The sequence below is a fragment of the Choloepus didactylus genome, chromosome 5, assembly GCF_015220235.1.
Source record: "Choloepus didactylus isolate mChoDid1 chromosome 5, mChoDid1.pri, whole genome shotgun sequence".
NCBI classification, from domain to species: Eukaryota; Metazoa; Chordata; class Mammalia; order Pilosa; family Megalonychidae; genus Choloepus; species Choloepus didactylus.
The window spans coordinates 109,142,780-109,157,236 of NC_051311.1; the positions used below are offsets into that span (position 1 = coordinate 109,142,780).

The 14,457-nt window shown below is 37.0% G+C and overlaps 1 pseudogene; it reads right to left on the reverse strand.

The window, feature by feature from the left end:
• Positions 1-4,485: 4,485 nt before the first annotated feature.
• On the reverse strand, positions 4,486-8,588 carry LOC119534374 (annotated as a pseudogene).
• Positions 8,589-14,457: the final 5,869 nt, after the last annotated feature.

Below are 14,457 nucleotides of genomic sequence, written 5' to 3' on the forward strand. Positions count from 1 at the left end.
TCATTAGAAAGTAATATAAAAATTCTAATTTAAAACCTTCTGTGAGTGTGAGGCCTGTGGGAATCTAACAAAATTCTAGAGTTTGGGGGAAAATTGGTCCAACAAAATAGAAGTTAGGAGAAGACCCTTGACAGCTGTCCTCCTAGGTATAAATTCTGCAGGGAATGGCACAAGCCAGCTTTGAATCAGGCATATCAAAGTTACTAGCATTCATCTCTGTATTTTTACTAATTTGTCCTCTCACAAGAAGGCGCATAAGTAGTAAAATAAATGAATTCAGCAATGCTACTTGGTCTTCGTGCTTTTAGGTTCTTTTCATTATGGATAACTGAGAGTATTTTAAATAAAAAGTATTTAACTAGAATTCTCATCGTCCATTTCCTATTTTAAAGAAGCTCTTTAGAAAATACTGTTCCTGTAAAATATAATGGAATATAATGATAAAATCTAATATATTGTGATTTAATGTTTACTATACTCACGTTTCACCACAATGGCTGTTAAAGAACTTACTCTGATTAATTTAATGTTCTGTATATATACATACATGTATTAGTTTCCTAGGGCTGCCTTAACAAATTATCACAAACAACAGAAATTTGTTCTCTCACAGTTTGGAGACCAGAAGTCCAAAATCAAGGTGTCGGCAGGGCCTTGCTCCCTCTGAAGGCCCTAGGAGACAATTGGTTCCTTGCCTCTTCCAGCTTCTAGTAGCTCCCTGTATTCCTTCGCTTGTGGCCTTATCACTCCAATCTCTGCCTCCTTGGTCACAGGACATCTCCCTCTTCTCTGTGTTTGTCTTCCTAGGTGTGTTTCAGTTTCGAGGCTGGAAATCCAAATCAAGTCATCATCAAGGTGATGCTTTCTTCCTGAAAACTGGCATTCTGGGGCTGGCTATTGGTGATCCTTGGTCCTTGGCTCCTCCATCACATAGCGGTGCACATGGTGGCCTCTCTTTGTCTCTCATTTCTCTTCCAGGTTCCATTGACCTTCACCTTCTTGCTTCCCAAGGCTTTCTCTCCAGTTCTGTTGTTTCTTGAGTAATGAACATCCAGTTTATAAACATCCATTCATAGTGAAAACCACCTTGAGCAAAGGTCCAGAAAGGAAATGAACCAGTTTAGATTAATTCTAAAAATGGTCAAGTTCCATACAAGGAACTTAAAAATGAAATTTTATGTTTTAGGAGTAGAAGAGTAATGATAGACCCAAGAATAGAAACTAGTTACTCCTTCTCTCTCACTAGATTATAATAGGATTGTGACTTCAAAGGTTAATAAGCCAGTCATCCCTGTCCCTGTTTATGATCTTCAAATACCTTACATAAATGAAAGGACTGTGATATCAGAAGAAAATTGGCTGTGTCCCTTCTTTTATTCTCTTTATTTTTCTTAATGCTGTCCTGTGTAGTAGAAAATGCTAATAACCAGAGATTGGATGTTTATCTGAAAATGTACTTTATTTTTAAGCAGTTTTATTGAGATATATTCACATATGCAGTTCATCCAAGGTGTACAATCATTGGCTTTTAGTATAACCACAGAATTGTGCATTGATCACCACAATCAATTTTAGAACATTTTCATTACTCCAAAAAGAAAAACCCCATACACCTCAATCCCTCTATCCTTCCCCAGCCCTACATAACCAATAATCTCATTCTCTCTATTGATTTATATATATATAAAGAACACTAAAATACTATTGTTAACTGTAGTCCATAGTTACCATTTATTTTTCCCATATACCTACCTATTATTATCTCCTTGTACTAGTGTTGAACATTTGTTATACTTCATAAATATACTTTATTGTACTATTCACCACAGACACTGTCCACCACAGGGTTCACTGTGTTATACAGTCCCATGTTTTATCCTCCAGCTTTCCTTCTAGGAGCATTTGTGACCTAAAACTACCCCTTTCATCCACATTCATGCACATAATTTAGCACTGTTAATTACAAATGCAATAATATGTTACCATCACCACTACGCATTTCCAAACATTTAAAATCAACCTAAATAAAACTTCTGCACAAAATAAGCATCAGATCCCCATTTTCTACCCTCCTTCTATCTCCTGGTAACCTGTATTCTAGATTCTAACTTTATGAGTTTGTTTATTGTACATAGTTCATATGAGTGAGATCATACAACATTTGCCCTTTTGTGTCTGGCTTATTTCACTTAAATGTCCTCTAGGTTCATCCATGTTGTCTCATGCTTTAGGACTTCATTCCTTCTCATGACTAATATTCTATCGTACGTATATACCATATTTTGCTTATCCATTCGTTGATGGATACTTGGGCTGCTTCCATCTTTTGACAGTTGTGAATAATGCTGCTATGAACATTGGTGTGAAAATTTCTGTTTGTGATCCTGATTTCAGTTCCTCTGGGTACATATCTGTGCCAATTTGGATGTATTATGTCCCCCAAAATGCCATTATCTTTGATGCAATTTTGTGGGGGCATATGTATTAGTGTTGATTAGATTGGAATTCTTTGATTGAATGTTTCCATGGAGATGTAACTCAGTCAACTGTGAATGAAACGTTTGATTGGATAATTTCTATGGTGGTGTTAACCCTGCCCATTCAAGGTGGGTGTTAACTGGATCACTGTAGTCGTTTAAAGGAGTTCACAGTCTAAAGGATCTCAGAGCAACTGAGAGTGACGTTTTGAAGAGAAGCTGCAGCTAAGAGAGGACAAAACGCCCCAAGAGCAACATTTTGGAGAAGGCATTTTGAAAAACAATCTGGGAGCAAGTGGACGCCAGCCATGTGCCTTCTGAGCTAACGGAGGTTTTCCAGATGCCAATGGCCATCATTCAGTGAAGGGACCTTATTGATGCCTTACCTTGGACACTTAATGGCCTTAAGACTGTGACTGTGTAACCAAATAAATCCACTTTATAAAAGCCAATCCGTTTCTTGTATTTTGCATAATGGCAACGTTAGCAAACCGGAACAATATCTGTTATCAGGATTACCGGATTACGTGGAAATTCTATACTTAGCTTCATTAAGAACTGCTGAACTATCTTCCACAGCAGCTGTACCATTTTACATTCCCACCAGCAGTGAGTGAGTATTCCACTTTAACTATATCCTCTCCAACACTTGTAACTTTCTGTTTTTTAATAGTGGCCATTCTGGTAGGTATGAAATGATATCTCATTGTGGTTTTGATTTGCATTTCCTTAGTAGCTAGACATTGAGCATCTTCTCATGTGCTTTTTGACCATTTGTATTTCTTTTTTGGAAAAGTGTCTATTCAAGTCTTTTGCCCATTTTTAAGTTGGGCTGTTTGTCTTTTTATTGTTCAGTTGCAGGATTTCTTATATATTCTAGACAATAAACTCTTGTTGGATATGTGATTCCCAGATATTTTCTCCGACTGAGTTGGCTGCCTTTTCACCTTTTGACAAAGTCCTTTGATTCATAAAGGTAACTCAGTTTTGAGGAGGTCATCTTTATCTATTTTTTCTTTCATTGCTTGTGCTTTGGATGTAAAGTCTAAGAAACCATTGCCTACCACGCGATCTTGAAGATGCCTTCTTACATTTTCTTTGAGTAATTTTATGGTGCTAGGTCTTTGATCCATTTTTTTTTTAATATAAACAAGTAAAATTCATTATTTAAAGTCCGTTTCTCTGGTGCAAAGAAATGTTTCTTTAAACCCCATTTAATGTGCTCTTTATTCACCCCTTGCAAAATAATTCAGTTTTATGAGTAGCAAAACTAAAAGTTTATTTCTGTTTACACATTTACTTTGTTTCTTAGAAAAACAGTTCGATACTGCTATAAACTGACTTCAATCATTATCAAGCCTAACTTTGTCTCTCTTGGTGAGGTAACTATAAACATGAGTAAGAGGCAAGGAGTTTTAAATCATAAAGTTTCTTTATACACTGTTAGCTGACAAAAGAAGTCTGATGTAGGATAGTTGTCTTCCACTGAACTTTTTCATTTAAGATGATCTGAATTTGCCAAGTATAATTAAAAGATTCAGTTCCAAGGACTCAGTTACCTCTTGTTAACATTAAAAATTATTTTTTGAGGGCTTATTTAATATTTTAAATAATTAACGGTTAATTAATTAATTATTAATTCTAGTAGCTGATTGAAAAAGCAAATCAAGTATAAAGTCTACCCCAGGATAGTGTTGGCCCCTTCCTTGGAACCCAGCTGACACTATGACCATTATTGAAAGCTCTGACAGGCTTTGTGCTTTTCATTAAGAGCCCTCCTATTCTGAACATGGGCCTGCTTTAGTTCAAGTAAACATTAATATTTAGTTCTGAAATCTGAGGACACAATCCATGAAATAAAGGCACAGGAGGATTTTCTTCTTTTACAGTTATCTAGTATATTAATTCCTCCATAGTAAACATATCTTTCCAGACAGGTAAAATTGTATTTACTAAAATCCAGAACAAAACTACACAGTACATTTAAAACTCATATATGAAAAGCAGGTCACAATATTATGTGTAAGCTGCATGGAAGACCCCAGTTATCACTAGGAAATCTGCCACTGTCCAGTTTTTCCAACCCAAGTAGGTCCAAACTTTGGGGAATAACATGGCTCCCTTCTGCTGCTGCTCTGAAAAATATTCGATCAAAACGAAGATTACGAGAACCAGGTATTCCAAGATTAGTGTATCCCATGTATACTGGCAATGCTCAGGCTTGCCCAGAAACTCCTAGACATTAAAAATGTTGTTGGGTAAACCACTACATTTGGTAACCTTTTGATACCTTAAATTTGTATCTCCTGCAAATATAAGCATAGCTGACTCGGGAGCCTCTTGCATTTTTTTTTTTTTTTAAATTAAATTCAGTTTTATTGAAATATACTCACACACCATACAATCATCCATGGTATACAATCCACCGTCCACAGTATGATAACATATCTTGCATTTATTTAAAAATCACTTTTAACTGATTAATTCTTTCCTTAGCATCCCTTTGGTGCTCTCTGTTAGAAACAAGCATTATACCTAAAAATGCTCACCCAACTGTGGAGGAGAAAAGAATTTATTCACAATCTTGCAAGAATGGATGTACAGCCAGAAACGTGGCAGGCAAGCCGAACAATAGAACACAGCAAAAATTTATATCCTAGGCCTAAACACAAGTCCCTCCTCTGTTTCTCCATTGGCTGGATGCTCCAGAAGGTATAGTCTATCCGAGAGAGCTGACTCACCCACCTTTGGGATTTTAGATTATACAGCCTATCAGAGAGAGTTAACAGTTCAGATTTCTCGCTGAGAGTTCCTGTCTTTGATTTTACCCCCACATCCCTTTACATTCCAGTAACCCTGGTTATTTTTCCCATATAAGGAGCTAGCTCTGGTTTCAGGCTTACGTCATGGCTCTCTCTCTCCTTCCCTTTACCACAGGGCCAGTTTAAGCCAGTTCTGCCGCTGAGTCTCCATTTTCCCTATTCCATGTTGCCTTTATGTGAAAGCTAAACTTAACCCTTTCTTACACTCTCCAAATGGGAAGTCATAAGGCAGAGTTCATTTCCTGAGACACTCACACATGCACACACAAAAGGTTTCTCATCATTTTGGGACTTGGAAACGGAATAATGTCATGGCCCATGAGGGCTTTTGCCACTCCAGAGGCCAAAGAAGACACTGGGCATTTTCTGATACATGACTTAACCAACAGGGTGAGAAGTCACAAAGATACCATGGCGGCTCTCTTAGGCCGGGTGGACATCTCATTCGCAGGGAAGTTGACTGCGCAATTAAAAAGAGGACAGCAAGCCAGTTACAAGGGTTTGAGACATTCCTGAGGGTACAAGCACTGGAAAAGAGTCTTGATGGGGAGGGGGGGGGTGGTGTGATCAATACATAACCACAACAACATTTGGGAGCCAGGAAGCAGGTAGATTAGATTAACATTTGACGGCGGGAGGTCTGGGGTATATGTCTTCCACTTTTGTGAGACCAAGAGTTTCTCACCTTCTGCTTACTTCTCATTTCACTTTTTAAAGTTACATTTCAAGGTTAATTTACCGTTTTCTCTTTACTGGCTTACAAAGATGATAGGTTAAACATTAACTGCCTAGGTCACGCAGACTGCTATGCATCAAGGTCCACAGGCCTGTTTGTTAAGGCCACCAGCTGCCACAAAGAATCTCTTGGCTCTTTTTGAAATCCAGTTTTATTGAGATATATTCACATACCATACAGTCATCTATGGTGTACAATCAGTTGTTCATAGTACCATCATATAGTTGTGCATTCATCACCCCAATCTGTTTTTGAACATTTTCCTTATGCCAGAAAGAATAAAAATAAGAATAAAAAATAAAAGTAAAAAAGAACACCCAAATCATCCCCCCCCATCCCACCCTATTTTTCATTTTGTTTTTGTCCCCATTTTTCTAGTCATCCATCCATACACTATATAAAGGGAGTGTGAGCCACAAGGTTTTCACAATCACACTGTCACCCCACGTAAGCTACATAATTATACAATCGTTTTCAAGAATCAAGGCTGCTGGGTTATGGTTTGATAGTTTCAGTATTTACTTCTAGCTATTCTAATACACTAAAACCTAAAATGGGGTATCTATATAGTACATAAGAATGCCCTCCAGAGTGACCTGTCTCCTCCATTTGAAATCTCTCAGCCACTGAAACTTTGCTTCATTTTGCTTCCCCCTCTTGGTCAAGAAGATTTTCCCAATCCCATGATGCCGAGTACAAGCTCATCCCTGGGAGTCATATCCTGCATTGCCAGACAGATTTACACCCCTGGAGTCAGGCCCCACGTAAGGGGGAGGCCCTCTGAAAGGGCCACATCTGAGCAACAAAGGAGGTACTCTGGGGGAGACTCTTAGGCACATTTATAAGTAGGTTTAGTCTCTCTTTTGCAGTAACAAACTTCATAAGGGCAAGCCCCAAGATCAAGGGCTTGGCATACCAAATTGTCCTCAGTGTTTGTGAGAATATCAGGAATAACCCAGGTGGGTGTGTCCAACATTTCCGCATTTCCTCCCAGCTCCTCACAGGGGCCCTGCACATACATTTTTATTCTCTGTCCATATTACTCTGGGATGTACAAACCTACCAGATCTTACTTCCTTTTCAGAGTTCCATGTAAGTATGGTGTTTGAATAAACTGACCATACAAGTTAAATTATTTAATGTGCTATAGAAGATATATATCCTGCACCAAATAAAATCTCTTCCCTTGGTCTCACACAAAAGTTGAAGTTTTAAAACACAGTTAGTATCATCCTTTACCCTTTGGCCTGATTTGCCTTACTCCTAACCAGATCTGCTTCATTCGTATCTCTAATTGAAGTCTGGACTCTTTTTCAGCTTTTTTAAGAGTTGCTGTTTGCGCTAATACTGACATTCGTATCTGCTGAGCTCTAGCTCTGCATTTCAGATGTCACGCAGATACCCAAAGTTCCAAAGACCAACCAGGTTATACACAAAGGGATCAGCATCTCAGAATTTGGAGATAGCATTACAGTTCAGGAATAGATGTAACTGCTGTAAGAGCTTACAATCTAGGGACCATTACAATAAGCGGTCCCCTGATAAGCTGTGGTCTAAGATTAAATTCTGTGTTTACACATTGTAGTTAGTCCATGTTGGTGAGGCATGATAATGTTGGTCTTTTCCTTTCTGGTGTACTTCACTCAAAAGGCTGTCTACAGGATCTATTCACCTCACTGTGTGTCTCACAGCTTCACTCCTTGCAGTTGCGTAACATTCCATTGTATGCATACACCATAATTCACCATTCTTTTCATCAGTGGATCTGTCCTTAGGCCACCTCCACCCATTGCAAATCATGAATACTGCCTCCATAAACACCAGCGTGCAAATGTCCATTCATGTCCCTGCTCTCTGATCTTCCAAGTATATATGCCATAATGAGGTTGCAGGGCCTTATGGCACCCACATACTTAGTTTTCTTGTGGAACCACCACACTGTCCTCCAGATAGGCTACACCATTCTACTTCCCCACCAACAGTAAATAGGTACATCCTTCTCTCCATGTTTTCTCCAGCACTTTTATCCTTATTTATATTTTTTTCCTACAGTTTTATAGAGAAATATTCACATACCATACAGTCATCCACAGTGTACAATCAGTTATGCATGGTTTATCATATAGTTGTGCATTTATCACACAATCAGCACTCTTGTCTTTTTAATTTCACTCTATTTTTTCAACATTATAGCTGTGAAATAACCTTCTTCATGACCTGTAATAATGTTATAACTTCTTGTTCTCTTCTTTAGGTAGCTGTAGTATGGAGGAATAACTTCCTGTAAAAATACCACATCTGGACTGTACAAAGTTAAATAAGAACACACCCCTCGATCCCTCTCTTGTGGGATGTTTAGATCCAATCCATCAATATTCCAGGTAATTAAAGAGAACATGCTGCCATCTTCTTGATGACTGTTTTGAGATGAGCTGATTTTAGAATGAGTGGAATCAGTTGTATCTTCCTTGCTTAGGTCAACACAAGCCTGAGGCTCAGAGGGAGTCTGAGATTCTGGCTTTCCAAGGCACTGTCATCCACGCATGGCTCAAAGAAGTTTCCATTTCATCTAAGTTGTCTAATTTGTTGGTATACAGTTATTCATAGTATCCTCTTGTTTCTATGGGGTCAGTAATAATGTCTTCCCTCTCATTTTTTATTTTTTTCACTTGCATCTTCTCTCTTTTTTTCTTTGCCAAATTAGCTAAAGGCTTCTCAGTTTTGTTGATTTTCTCAAAGAACCAACTTTTGGTTTTGTTTATTCTCTCTGTTGTTTTTTTGTTCTCCATTTCAGTTATTTCCACTCTAATTTTTTGTTATTTCTTTTCTTTTGCTTGTTTTGGAGTTAGTTTGCCGTTCTTTTTCTGGTTCCTCGAGGTGTGTAGTTAGGTCTTTGATTTTAGCACTTTCTTCTTTTTTAATGTAAGGCATTTAGGGCTATAAATTACCCTGTAAACACTGCCTTCAGACCAATAAGTTTTGTTTTTTTTTTTTATTAAATTCAGTTCTATTGAAATACATTCACACACCATACAATCATCCATGGTATACAATCCACTGTCCACAGTATGATAACATAGTTATGCGTTCATCACCGCAATCTATCTCTGAACATTTTCCTTACATCAGAAAGAACCAGAACAAGAATAAAAAATAAAAGTGAAAAAAGAACACCCAAATCACCCCCCATCCCACCCCATTTGTCCTTTAGTTTTTATCCACATTTTTCTACTCATCCATACACTAGATAAAGGGGGTGTGATCCACAAGGTCTTCACAATCACACTGTCACCCCTTGTAATCTACATTATTATATAATTGTCTTCAGAAGTCCAGACTGCTGGGTTGGAGTTTGGTAGTTTCAGCTATTTACTTCTAGCTATTTCAATACATTAAAACCTAAGAGGTGTTATCTATATAGTGCATAAGAATGTCCACCAGAGTGACCTCTTGACTCCATTTGAAATCTCTCAGCCACTGAAACTATTTCATCTCATTTTGCATCCCCCTTTTGGTCAAGAAGATGCTCTCAGTCCCACGATGCCAGGTTCACATTCATCCCCGGGAGTCATTCTGCATTGCCAGGGAGATTTACAACCCTGGGAGTCGGGTCCCATGTAGTGGGGAGGGCAGCGAGTTCACCTGTCGAGATGGCTCAGTTAGAGAGAGAGAGGGCCACATCTGAGCAGCAAAGAGGTACTCAGGGGGAGACTCTTAGGCACCATTACATGCAAGTTTAGACTCTCCTTTGCAGTAATGAGCTTCATAAGGGCAAGTCCCATGCTCGAGGGCTCAGCACATCAAACCGCCAGTCCCAATGTTTGTGACAACATCAACACGAGTCCAGGTGAGGATGTCCAACACATCCGCACCTTCCCCCAGATCCTCGGGGCTGGGGAGGGGGAGGCTGTAAATATATTTTTTATCATCTGCCCAAATTATTCTGGGATGTGTCACTATTTCACTCCAGCCTATACTAACCTACCGTATCTCACTTCCTATTCAAAGTTCCATGCAATTGTGTTGGAACAAATCGACTGTAGAGTTGTAGCATTTAGAAAATTTAGATCCTGTACCAAATAGATATCTATTCCCTTGGTCTCATATGGAAGTTGAAGTTTTAAAACACAGTTTCAACCTTTACCCTTTGGCCTGGCTTGCCCTGGTCTTAACCAGACCTGCTTCATTCATATCACTAATTGAAGAGACCAATAAGTTTTGATATGTTGTGTTCTCGTTTTCATTTATCTCAAGACGTTTACTGATTTCTCTTGCAATTTCTTCACTGACCCATTGATTTTTCAAGTGGTTTAACCTCCATAATTTGTGAATTTTCCAGTCCTCTGCCTGTTTTTGATTCCCAGCTTCATTCCATTATGATCAGAGAAAGTGCTTTGTATAATTTCGGTCTTTCTAAATTTATTGAGACCTGTTTTGTGACCCAACATGTGGCCTATTCTGGAGAATGATCTATGAGCGCTGGAGAAGAATGTATCCTGCTGTTTGAGGGTGCAGTGTTCTCTATGTGTCTGTTAGGTCTAGTTCAGTTTTCGTATTATTCAGGTTTTCTGTTTCATTATTATTCCTCTGTCTAGTTATGCTATCTATTGATGACATGGTGTATTGAAGTCTAAAGTGTTCATTTTTCAGCCATGTATGAAATTCTGAATTCAAAGTCTGAAAAGTAGCTTTGAAGGGGAGTTAATGTATAATGCATAACCTTTTGAGTAGTTGAAAAGGCAAAAGTATGACAGTTAAATAATTCCAAGGAAAATTTTCAGCTATCTTAAAAATTTACTTACGTGGAGTGCTCCAGGTTCTATGATCATTACAGGTAATTGCTTAAATAGGAAATTAAAAAGCAAGCACTGTTGGATACAGTAGTTATATCCCAAGTTAGGACAGTTTTCTACCTGTGGACCTCATGCTGGCTATGTTCAGTGTTAATTTGCCAGTTTGGCAGAAAGAAGCAGTCAGCTGCTGCCTTTTGTAGCTATTTTCATTTCTTCCTTTCTAACTGCAGCATCCTTTTCCAGGCTGTGAAAGCTGTGTAGGTATAAAACATATCCTTGAGGAGCTTGTTGGATTATCTCCTTTGCCTTGGTTACTGAGAAACCTGAGGCCACCAACATGCCACATTGTTTATTTGTTTTTAAAGTACTGTCATGAGAATTCTTTTGTGTTTGTGTATCTATTTTATATTGAATGCTGCCATGTTAAGTTTTTGGAATAATAGCAAAGTGATTATTTTATGCATATTACAGGAAAGTTGCTTTCTTTGTTATAAGATTTTTCTCAGTTGATTTCATTTCAGAACACTCTTTAATACTCAAGGGTTTTCCTGTAGACTGTGGGTATTCATGAACTTCTTTCAGGAAACCCCCAAGAGTAAAGACACATCTGGCTTCAACTTAATATGCAGTTTGGCAAACTTAACTCTGAATCTCTTAAATCATACTTCATTTCTAGCAACATTTTACTCTAAGATCTCTTTGCTCCCTACCAGAGGCAAGTGTGTGTATCTGTGTGTGGCTGTGTGTGTATATATGTTCATGTATATATATGTACAAATTCATATATATTTTTGCATATACTCCCAGTTTGAGATTTAGTCTCCCGCTTCTGACTTTTTATTCAGTTCTGCGTCCCTTTCACTTCATGTTTATCAGTGCAATTACGTAAGAGAAGCCCTTTTTAGTATCACTAGTGATGTAGAAAGTAATGAAAATGGAAATGATCTTTTTTCAGAATATAGTTGAAAATAAAATTTTTAAAAATTCGCCAAAAGACAGATACCTAATAAAAAGTCTAGCTGTGAAAAAAAACTACTGGATATATATTTTTTCCTGATAGAGAGCATAGAGTTGGTGATATTTTTAAGGTTTCACTGTCTTTTAGAAACAGCGAATGTTTTTTGAAGGCAGAAACTACCAATTATTTGCAGATCCTGAAAGGGCAAGGGAGCTAAAATTTATTGAGCACCTGCTATGTATATTAGGCGCTGTATTACGTACTATATAATCTGACAATCCTGCAAGGTAGGTGGACTTGTCCTCATTTACAGATGAAAAATTGAAGTACAGAAAGGTTAAGTAATTTGTGATAGAATTAGGAAGTAGTCGATGTGTGAAGTTGTTTTACTGTGCTGCGCTTCTTCCACACCCGGGGTCACAAACTACAGCACATGGTCCAAATCTGACCCCCCTCCCTGTTTTGTAAATAAAATTTTATTATAACACAGCTGTGCCCATTCTTTCATGTATCATGGATAGCTTTTGAGCTACAACAGCAAAGTTGAGTGGTTGCAATAGAGACAAAGCCTGAAATATTTACTCTCTGGCTTTTTAAAGAAAAAGTTTGTTGGTCCCTTCATTAAGCCATACATTGCTTAGAGGTGCTGTAAACTCAGTGGGCATTCAGTAATATAAATATCAGTATTACTGAAGGCTTTGACTTAGAAGAGACAAATGAAGAAGATTCCCCATAATCTAATGAGGGAGGCAAACTATTGAGTAACAACAAGCCATGAATGTTCAAAAGCTTTTAGTGTTAAATGTGTAAACTTTGGCTGGTTTGATTTAAATGTAGCCTTTTCTGTTCCTATGATTTCTTTTTTTGTAGATTTACAGAAAAATCATGCATACAATACAGATTTTCATGTACCACCCTATTAATTAACACTTTGCATTGGTGTGCTATGTTTGTTTACACTTGATGAAAGCACATTTTTACAGTTGTAGTATTAACTGTAGTCCATGGTTTAATTTAGGGTTCACTGTGTTGTGTAGTTCCATGGATTTTTTTTTTAATTATTATTCTACTAACAGCCTAAAATTCCCCCTTTTGACCACTTTCAAATTTATAAATCATTGCTGTTAATGACTTTCACAATGTTGTATTACTATCACCACCACTACCATTACCAAATTTCAAATTTGGTAATTTTGAAATTACCAAAACTTTTTCATTGTCTCAAATAGAAACTGTGCATTTCAAGCCTTAACTCTCTATTCCCTTTCCTACCCCACCCCCTGATAACCTATATTATATTCTGACTGTGAATTTGCTTCTTATTATTTCATATCAGTGAGATCACACAATACTTGTCCTTTTGTATCTGACTTATTTTACTCAACATGATGTCTTCATGGTTCATCCATGTTTTCAAATGTATCAGAACTTCATTCCTTTTTATGGATAAATAATACTGCATTGTGTGTATGTTCCTATGATTTTATACATTATAATCCACTTAAAAATCAATCCATTTAAAGCATTTTGCTTTTGAGGGTAAGTTTAGATTGCTTTTCTTAGCCTTATTTTTTTGTATGGAAATACAAGTTAATATTTCAGTAGTGTATTTATGATATTTAAATTATAGCAGTGGATATGTAAATATCTATACTCAGTATTTTGTTTATATCAAAATACAGTACAGATAAATTTTAAAAATATGTTATAATAATAGAACTAAAATCATAGGAAGTATGTTGGAACAGGGGTACATAAGGACCAGCTGTTACAGTAAGTAACATAGGGGATATAAGGTTCCTCAGTAGACTCTTCCCAGTTTGCCATTACATTTCTAAAGACTTTCTTAATTGCCACTTGGTAGGTCAAAGTCAGCCTTTTTATCTCAAGTCTGGTCCCTCAGTGAACCACACCAATTGCATCATACTGTAGTCTTTCTTTCCAATAAGAGTTTAGTAGTGTGATTTTTAGTTCCTAAAATCTATGTGGACTTTTAAAAACAACAGCTCTCCAAACTTTGATACCCCAGTTCTCAAAAGAATAAAAGAAAAAGAAAATTAACAAAGGCATTTTAAGTTTTAAAACTTCATGTATTCTTAGTATTTTTTTTTTTTTTTTTTTTAGGGACAGACAACATTTCCTTAGATACTTCATGATACTCTAATATTCCTATGAAATGTGAAGTAGTACCTAATGTATGTAATGTAGATTTCAGTATCTATGATCAATTTCAGGATAGGCTTTTTGTGTATTTAGTTTGAGAAAATAAGGAAGGCAGTTATTTATTTATTCGTTTACTTATTTGTTTACTTACAAATAACAAGCCATGAATGTTCGAAAGGTTTTACTGTTAAATCTGGGAATGGTTATTTCTAGTCTTATGATTTTATGAATTACTGTAATAAGAGTTCAATACTATGAACATTTCATTTTTCAACATAAGAGAAGTATATGATATCCTTTACTTTATAGTAGTGGACTTTATAGTCTTAAGGGGAAGCGAAGGTACATTTTTGTTGATTATATCTTATGAGTGGAACTTTATATACAGTATCAAATTTAATCTCCACAGTGGTGCTCTGAAATCAGTATTATTCTCCAGATGAGAAAGCCAGGGTTATTATTAAAAGGCTTGCTAAGATTCTAGCCTAGGTCTGTCTAATTTAAAAGT